This window comes from Lygodium microphyllum, chromosome 2, assembly GCF_053477565.2.
Source record: "Lygodium microphyllum isolate KBCC chromosome 2, Lygodium_microphyllum_v1.1.10, whole genome shotgun sequence".
Taxonomy (NCBI): Eukaryota; Viridiplantae; Streptophyta; class Polypodiopsida; order Schizaeales; family Lygodiaceae; genus Lygodium; species Lygodium microphyllum.
In genome coordinates, this window is record NC_141136.1 from 28,706,189 (window position 1) to 28,715,747 (window position 9,559).

At 42.6% G+C, this 9,559-nt stretch overlaps 1 pseudogene; it reads left to right on the top strand.

Moving 5' to 3' along the window:
- The first annotated feature begins 852 nt into the window (after window positions 1-852).
- LOC148039572 (NADH dehydrogenase [ubiquinone] flavoprotein 2, mitochondrial pseudogene) lies at window positions 853-2,015 on the top strand (annotated as a pseudogene).
- Window positions 2,016-9,559: the final 7,544 nt, after the last annotated feature.

Below are 9,559 nucleotides of genomic sequence, written 5' to 3' on the forward strand. Positions count from 1 at the left end.
CCATTTCTTTTGTTGTGCATTTGTGTTAATTTCCGCGTGTGATTCATTGATGTGTGATGCATTTTAATAATCCGTATCCAATGTATATATTCCCTTAGTGCATGCGCATGATTTTGTTTGGATGCATGATGTGCATGTATTAGAAAAATATGAAAAACTGATGCCAAAGGATCTTTGTCCTGCTGCTATTTGGTCTAGCTCTATGTGCAATGACAGCCTTGGTGCAAGTGTTTTGGAGATATGCTACAAGAAGGATATTTAAAAGAGGAATCAGAGTTGCTGCAAGATATGCCTCTTGCAAATAATCTTGGTTGCTTGGATGTCAATGTTGAATTAATGAAGAAGGCATGGTGACATATTACTAGCACAGCAAGGCTTTGACAAAAATTATGCTCATGTCAGACTTTTATAAAAGTGCTGGAATGAGGAAGGTCGCTTGCCTAATTTTGACATGTGAACAAGAAAAAGAAAAACTAAAGATAGAGGAGAAAAGGAAGGGGAAAAGGAGACTAATTGGGAAAAGAGAATTCGAATGGCGAAAGGGGGGGGAAAAGACTGGTCTTCACGCGTTCGAATGGAGGAGAGGCAACACTGTCATGCTGATACTCGATGGTCATAGGGACACGGGAAAAATGGCAAGCAAGGGCCAGTGGTCGGAGGAGGGGAGCCCCTGAGCGTCTGGGAAAATCGGGAGACTCCTATCGCTTGGGACGACTTCATCTTCCACAACGGCAAGCGGTTTGTAAGGCCATACTTCTTTGAGTTTATAGCTCATGTGAAACAGAGATGGGATAGGAAGACCATTGTTGATCTTTTTTGCAAACGAGTTTAGGCAGAGACCCCGTCAGTACTATGCATGAGCCACCTGTGACTGCTGGCTCAGTGGACATTCTAGAGTTGGGATCAGATGTGGTGACTGTCTGCAAACCGCCTTCTGTCCCTGTTCATGCTTGTGGATAATATCGGAAGAACACCGTCCTTGGAATTTTACAGGCGGAGCATCAGCTTGGACTTCTTTATCCAATCCATCGCCTTGATCGCCTGGTGTCTGGTCTGCTTATTCTTGTAAGGAATGCTCACACAGCCGATCGCTTTCGCCAAGAGATAGAATCTGGGATCATGAAGATTTTCCTTAAGCAGGGAAGCGGTTGATTCTTATCACAAATTCTAATTACCACTATACAAATAAGATGATGTAGCATGCTTTCAATCGATACCTTCCTGATGACATGGATTGGTGAACACTTTTTGAGATGGTGATTGTGTCTGCAATGAAACCAAAGTTCTTCAAAATGTCACATCCTTTGTATGAGAGAGCCGATGGGAGTTTTTGAATACACTCTTCTCTATTTCAGAGGCCGTCACAGTGGCTGAACAGGTTGCGAGGAGGATGAATTCCGTCAATAGGAATTAAATGCTGATTGCAAAGAGATGTCAGATATTAGATGTTGTGGAAAATCACTACGTCAGAAGCAAGGAGATGAACAGAGGGCTGGAGTGATAGGGAAAATCAGAGGATAGGAGGGAAGGTCACGAACGTTAATGGAGGGCCTCTAATCAGGGACATCAACTTCGCTTCGGACACTGCCAAAATGCTGGCTTGCCGCCGTCTGGGACAGGCTTTGGCCATTGCCAGGAGGGCGTCCGCTTCCTCTTCCCATAATTATTTCCCAGCTTCTGCACAGGTTTCCATCTAAAGAGCTACCCTTAATCTTACTCCAGTCCAGCGAGCAAATAGGCTTTTCTCGGAGCCATATTCCACTGCTCTGAACATTCACAAGAATACACCTGACAATAACCCCGATGCTCCTTGGGATTTCACAGAAGCAAACATGGTCGAGGCTCGAGAATTAATGTCTCACTATCCAGCAAATTATAAGCAATCAGCAGTAATTCCTCTGCTAGATCTTGCCCAGCAGCAACATGGAGATTGGTTGCCTATATCTGCAATGAACAAGGTAGCTAAGATTCTTGGGATGGCTCCTATTCGGGTGTATGAAGTGGCAACCTTCTAATCTATGTTCAACAGGACTAAAGTAGCTGTGTGCTTGTAAGTCTGTCAACTGACAGGGGATGAAGCATCTCTTCTATTATATGATGGACTGGTTTATTATGAAGTGGCAATACAAAGAGTGTTCTAGCATAAGTAGAATTAACTTTCAACTTGTCCAGATCTTCGTGGAAAGCCCAATGTTTGTTCTACACAGTTTTTGAGTAGCCTTGACTTGAAACCTTGTAATCTTAACTACTTAGAGATTCAAACAGTCTTTCATGTTTGAATGGTATGAATGGTCTAAAGTACCCTTTAGACAAAAAACAGTACAGCTGTTTACGAATAAATCTTGAAACTGAGATATTTATTTGGTGCCCTGAATCCAAGTTCATACACTTATTATAAACCTGAGGACAGATTGACATGCTTTGTCATTTATTTTTGACTCTTCTTTTGTAAAACATTTGACAAATCGAGTTCTTCTTGATAGTCTTTATTTCTTGTTGTACCTTGAACCCCGTGTTCTGCAGCCTTTACACGAAATCTACGATATTTCTGGTGAACCCGACGTGAAAGTGCTGCATCATCAGCAAGATGGGAGACTCGCAAGAAGAGATGACAGATGATAATGTCATGAAGAACCTGTTTCAGTCATTTACCATGTATATGCAGCAGCAAGCTCATGCAAAACGTGACAGTGATGCTATGGATGCTTTGAAAGCTGTCCAACAGGAGATGAAGCAGTTTAACGGCCAGCAAGTGTCAACCTGCATTTATATGAAGAAAAGATGAAGTTTTTTGGGGTTTCTCAAGATGTTTGGAGCCGCTACTTCTTGCGGATTGTGGTGCGCGCTCTTGAAGGTCGAATTGCAGAAATTCAAGAGGCACATGCAGGTTGGGCTGAATTTAAAAAGGCATTAAAAGATGAATATTTCCTGGAAGATACAGATCTTATGAATCGCAGGAATTTTTTAGCATGGGTTTCTATGCCTAATAAGGGACTTTCTGTTACCGCTCTTCTGCGAGAGTTTGAAAGCCGTTATGATCAGTTGGATGGGACTGAACAGCAAGCTTTGGAGATGCAGAAAGTGGAGTTATTTTTGCAAGCTGCAGATGCTGATTTACAGGAAAAGTTGGATGATCTTTTGGAAGATCAAGCTACTGATTCAGGTTTAAAGACTGATTGGAGACATGTCATTGATGCTGTGAATGCTCTTGTCAAGAAGCAGCGCAGGAGAGTCAGATTGCATCGAAATACAGGATCAGTTCCTGAAAAATCCTTGGAGACTTCTTCTTCTACCCCTGCTGCAACTTCTTTGCCTAAGCCTACTCCTCCTGTTATGAATCCACCAGTTCCTGCTGCTCCAGTGCCCTTATCTGTAGATGATGTTATTAAAGGCTTGGCGGATTTGACAATTGAAGCAGTCAAAGCTGAAGTTGGTAAGTTAAAGGAGCAACTTATGTCAGTACCTGCTGTAGCACCTGCTCCAGTGACTGCTTTTCCAGCTGGTCAAAGAAAAGGGCGACGATGTATTTGGTGTGATAGTACAGAGCACCAACACTGCAGAGATTGCGATGCTTTTCAGGAAGCACGTAAGAAGAATGTAGTGTTCTGGGGACAAGATGGGAAGATATGGCTGACAGAGACTGGCGCTCCTCTTGACACGAACTTTGGTAAGGGAGGTATGAAGAAGCTTGTTGATGATATGGCTGCGCGATCAGCTTATGTGAGTGTTAGAGGAGATGCTTCAGCTTTTGGAGTCCAGCTTGAGCAGAAATCTGATGGAGACTCTGATTTATGGTCTTCTGCCTTGGAGATAGCGAGAAGAGAGAAAGTTCAAACTTCTACTATGACTTGTGTGGGATCTAGCATCCGAGGAGAAACAGGATGGGATTCTCCTGTTGACAGGTATTCTATTTTTGCTTATATTTCTAAAACGCAGGGTTTAGATGCCATGGTTGAAGAAAAGAGAAGAAGAGATGAGGAGGGTCCTAGTTCCTCCAAAAAGACTAGAGGGGGTGACTTTGTTTCACCACCTGTTACAGCTCCACCTATGTCAAATTCTCCAACTCAAACAGATTCTGATCGACCAATGGGAGATAAGCAGAAAGAAAAGAGGCAACCAAGAAAAGAACCAGGATTCAAGCTCTTGTCAGACCTTGATATGCAAATGGATATGAGTAAGATTTTTCATGAAAGAATTTTGAATAGTGAAGTCACTTTTACTGTTGGAGAGGCTCTTGGGATTGCTAGAAGAGAAATACAGGATCAGATGCAGGATCTTTTGCGGAGGAAATGACATGCGATGGAAGGACCTGCTTTACAGGGATTGTGGCATGGAGCTCTTGGGGAAGAGCATGATGATGCAGTGATGGTTGAGAATGCTTCTGTTAATCCGCAATTGGAAAAAATAGTGCAGCCTATGCAGTATGAAGATGATGAGACCCCTATTCTCATTCCTCGCAGCCATTTTTCACGAAGTCATTGGGCTAGAGCAACCACTGAGACAGTGGTAAGGATTGGAGAGAAACAAATTCCCTTGATTGCTTTAGTTGATCATGGCTCTGAGATTAATCTTATTGCTCGAGGTGTTTATGAGAGTGGCAAGTGGCCTATGGATGCAGAGCATGGCTGGCGCATGAGAGCCGCCAATAATACTTCTGGTGATATGTATGCTGCTTGTCCGAGTATCAGAATTTCTATTGGTAATGTTGAAGAGGATTATCATTGCTTTGTTCAGGATTCATGCTCTTATCCGATTATTCTTGGACAGCCTTTCATTACAGAAGCAAGAATGGAAACAAAAGTGATGGATGACGGATCAGCTTATGCGCGGATACGCAGTAAAGATGGTATGCGAGCTGTTCAGTTTATGATTGTTGGGGTAAATCATCCGAGAAACAGGGACTCCTTGCATGAGGCACCACTACCTGCGAAGGAGTTGGATTTTCATTAGGTACCGCTGTCTTGCGAGACGCCAGTGGTACGGAGCGGAGAAAAGAGGAGATCTCGCCTCCTGGCAGCCAGTCTTTCTCCAATAACTTTGTTGGGTTTACTTCAGATAGTTCAGTAAGTTATCAGAAAATTTCAGATTTGCCTAGAGTTGCCAGGCAGTACATTGGTCGTAAGGAGAAAGAGTTGAAGAATGCAGGTATTTTGCAAGCAGAAGAGCATGTGGATGGATTGTATGAAGGGATGTCTTATGCAGATACATTGTTTGAGATGAGAGCAATGCTGAAAACTGATGTATGCAAGGGTTCAAAGATCATACCCGTGCAAACCTTGGATATGTTTCAGGAAATTTCTGGTTTTATGCTGCAAACAGAGTTAGAGGCTGAGAAAACTCAGCAAACTGAATTTATGGCTGATCTTGATCAGCTAATAGAATTGCAGAGGGCTGAATTCATTCAGCCAACAGAGTTGAATGCAGAAAAATTTCTGCATACAGAGTTTCAGGCTGCACCCATGCAGTCCATAGAGTTAAAGGCTGAAATTTTTCAGCCAACAGAGTTGAAAGATGCTGAAAATTTGCAGAAATTGCAGCAAAGAAAAGAGTGCTTGAATGATGCCAAGGTTGACACAAAATATAAAACAGTTGATAAGAAGGTTAAGCCGGTTGCAGGCCCGCTTCCTTCTGATAGTGATGAGCAGATTGAAAAAGCTATGAAATAGCCTATGTTGAGGGATCCTGCAAATATTGGACATAAGTTTACAGCTGAAACTCTTGCAGAATTGAAGATTGGAAATGATGATTTTTTGCTTCCAGTGGAAAAAGAATGTTTTAGAGAGATGCTTGGACATCATGGTAAGGCATTTGCTTTCTTTTCACATGAAATTGGTTGCATTAGTCCCGAATTGGTTGCACCTATGGTCATCTTCACTGTTCCTCATGTACCATGGAATATACATCCTATACCTGTGCCTAAAGCACACTTGCCAAAACTGATAGAGTTGCTGAATGAGAAGATTAAAATGGGGATTTTGGAACCCTCTTCTGCACCTTATTCTAACAGGTGGTTTACTGTACCAAAGAAGAATGGTACTTTGAGATTTATTCAGGATATGCAGCCCGTGAACAAAGTGACAATCAGGAATGTGGAAACAGGTCCAGTTGTGGATGAATTTGCTGAGGCTTTTGCAGGACGAGCCATCTATTCACTAGGTGACTTGTATTCAGGTTATGATCAGTTTCAGCTTGCCTTGGAAAGCAGGGATATTACTACTATGCGGACACCTATTGGTCTTGTAAGGATGTGTACCTTGCCTCAAGGTGCTACAAACTCAGTTGCTCATATGATGAATGCTATGCATAGAGTTCTTCGAGACTATATTCCGCAGTATACCATGCCTTTTCTAGATGATGTGCCTATTAAGGGTTGTGCAGAAGAAGAAAAGAATGAAAGTCTTGATTTGCGTGGATGTAGACAGTTTGTGGCTGATCACTTGATTGCTTGTGAGCAAATTTTGACACGATTAGAGGAGGTAAATTTGACACTTTCAGGGCTGAAATCTGTCTTTGCTGTTAATGAAGTCATCATAGTTGGGCATATGGTTGGATATTATGGCAGAAAGCCTTCTCCTGCAAAGGTGGATGCCATAAACAGGATTGCAGAGTATTGCTCGACTACTTCAGAGGTGCGGAGATTTGTGGGAGCTTGTGTATTTTACATGATTTGGATTCCTCATTTTGCTCATATTGCAGATGTTCTCTATCAGCTGCTTCGAAAGGGGCAGAAATTTCATTGGGATGAGAAGCATTCAAATGCCATGCGTAAGCTCAAGAAGCTATTGCAATCAGCTCCTACTTTACGCAAGGCGGATTATCAGTGTGGACGGCCGATCATGTTGACAGTTGATACTAGCCCTATTGGCATAGGTTGGGCTGTGGGACAGGATGATGCTGATGGAAATAGGTATGCAATCCGCTTTGGAGCTAAAGTTCTTAATGAGCGACAAAGGAGATATTCGCAGATTAAAAGAGAGTTGTGGGGAGTAGTCACTGCACTGAAGTGTGACAAATGATATTTTATTGGAGCTTCAGTTGTTGTGGAAACAGATTGTTTGCCTTTGCTTGGCATGATTACTAGTTGCTCGACTCCAGATATAGCGATGCTTCGATGGATTGCCTATATCAAATCATTGAATCCAGAATTTCGACACATAGCAGGGAAAGATAATCCAGTTGCTGACATGCTTTCTAGAGCGAGATATGAGGATGAGGAGTCAATGCTTGCAGAAGATGATGAGACAGAGTTTGCTGCTTCTGTCCTTATTCATGATTGTCATGTTTCTACTGTTGAAGCTTTTATTGAAGAACTTTATGTTGATGAATGGCTGCAAATTGGACAGTATCTAAGTTCATTGACTCAAAGAGCTGATTGGACAGATGATGAATTCAAGAAAATCAGAAGGAAGGCTTATGGGTATTTCTTGAAAGATGGTTTTCTTTGGAAGCATCCAAAGAAGAGAGGAGGCTTGCCCTTGAGAGTAGTTTATGATGTAGCGATGCAGATACAGATTATGCGAGAGTTTCATGAGAGCTCATGGGCTGGACATAGAGGTGTGTGGGCTACCTATGAGAAAATCAAAGAAAGATACTGGTGGAAAGGGATGTATAAAGATGTTTCTCACTTTGTGGAGACTTGCAGGGACTGCCAGCTTTACTCTTTAGTGCGACATCGTGATGAGCTGCATCCGACTTATCCACTATGTATGCATTACAAGTGGGTGGTAGACTTGGTTACTTTGCCACAGTGGGACTTTGGCAAATGAGATATCTTGTCTTGGCTAGGGAGGATCTTACAAACTATGTTGAAGGTAGACCGTTGCGGATGAAGACCACCACTACAGTATGTAAATTCTTGTTGGAAGAAATATTTTGCAGGTATGGATGTATAGGCAAGATTACAGCTGATCGTGGAGAGCTAGATGCTAATGAAGCTAGAGAATTCTTCTCACGGCTTGGAATTAAATTGGCTCTTACTACTGCCTATAATCCAGAGGGAAATGGCAAAAGTGAAAGAGGACATCCGCCCATAGTTAAAGCATTGGCAAAAGCTTGTAGAGGTCGGATTGGAGATTGGCCGAGATTACTACCTTTTGCATTGTGGGCTGATCGTTCTACACATAGTGTGACTACTAGATACATGCCTGCGGAGTTGATGTATGGGCAAAAACCTGTCATGCCTACTGAAATTTGTGCTCTCACTTGGAGTGTTCTTCCGTGGCATGAGAATTTATCAAGGGAAGAGCTGTTAGCCCTTCGGATTCGTCAACTAGAGAGAAGGACAGAAGATGTGCAGCTAGCCGTTGACCGTTTGAAGGCAGCCCGTCTCAGAAATAAGGACAGGTTTGATTTAAGGCATCGCTTGAGGCCTAGAGCCATAAAAGAAGGAGATTGGGTTCTAGTCTACGACAGTAGTCTAGAAAATCAGCATAGTAGTATGAGAAAAATGGTTCAAAGATGGTTTGGACCATATGAAGTGAAACAGGTTTTTGACAATGGTACCTATGAGCTGGCTGAGTTAGATGGAACAAAATTGAGGGTGCCTATTGCTGGAAAACGAGTCAAGATTTTCAAGAGAAGAGAAGATGAAGAATATGCACTTGAAGCATTGACAGAAGAAGAGCAGATAGGTGAAAGACAAGCAGAAGAGACAGAAGACATAGATGATGAAGCCGATGGAGAAACAGGTCTACTAGAATCAGAAGATGGACTTGACCTGTTTGTGGACTTGAATGATCCTGGATAGTTGGCACATCCGGAGGATGCGCAGGTTTAGAGGGGGTGGATTTCGTGTTGCTGCACATCCGAGTCGTATACACCTCCATTTCTTTTGTTGTGCATTTGTGTTAATTTCCGCGTGTGATTCATTGATGTGTGATGCATTTTAATAATCCATATCCAATGTATATATTCCCTTAGTGCATGCGCATGATTTTGTTTGGATGCATGATGTGCATGTATTAGAAAAATATGAAAAACTGATGCCAAAGGATCTTTGTCCTGCTGCTATTTGGTCTAGCTCTATGTGCAATGACAGCCTTGGTGCAAGTGTTTTGGAGATATGCTACAAGAAGGATATTTAAAAGAGGAATCAGAGTTGCTGCAAGATATGCCTCTTGCAAATAATCTTGGTTGCTTGGATGTCAATGTTGAATTAATGAAGAAGGCATGGTGACATATTACTAGCACAGCAAGGCTTTGACAAAAATTATGCTCATGTCAGACTTTTATAAAAGTGCTGGAATGAGGAAGGTCGCTTGCCTAATTTTGACATGTGAACAAGAAAAAGAAAAACTAAAGATAGAGGAGAAAAGGAAGGGGAAAAGGAGACTAATTGGGAAAAGAGAATTCGAATGGCGAAAGGGGGGGGAAAAGACTGGTCTTCACGCGTTCGAATGGAGGAGAGGCAACACTGTCATGCTGATACTCGATGGTCATAGGGACACGGGAAAAATGGCAAGCAAGGGCCAACGGTCGGAGGAGGGGAGCCCCTGAGCGTCTGGGAAAATCGGGAGACTCCTATCGCTTGGGACGACTTCATCTTCCACAACGGCAAGTG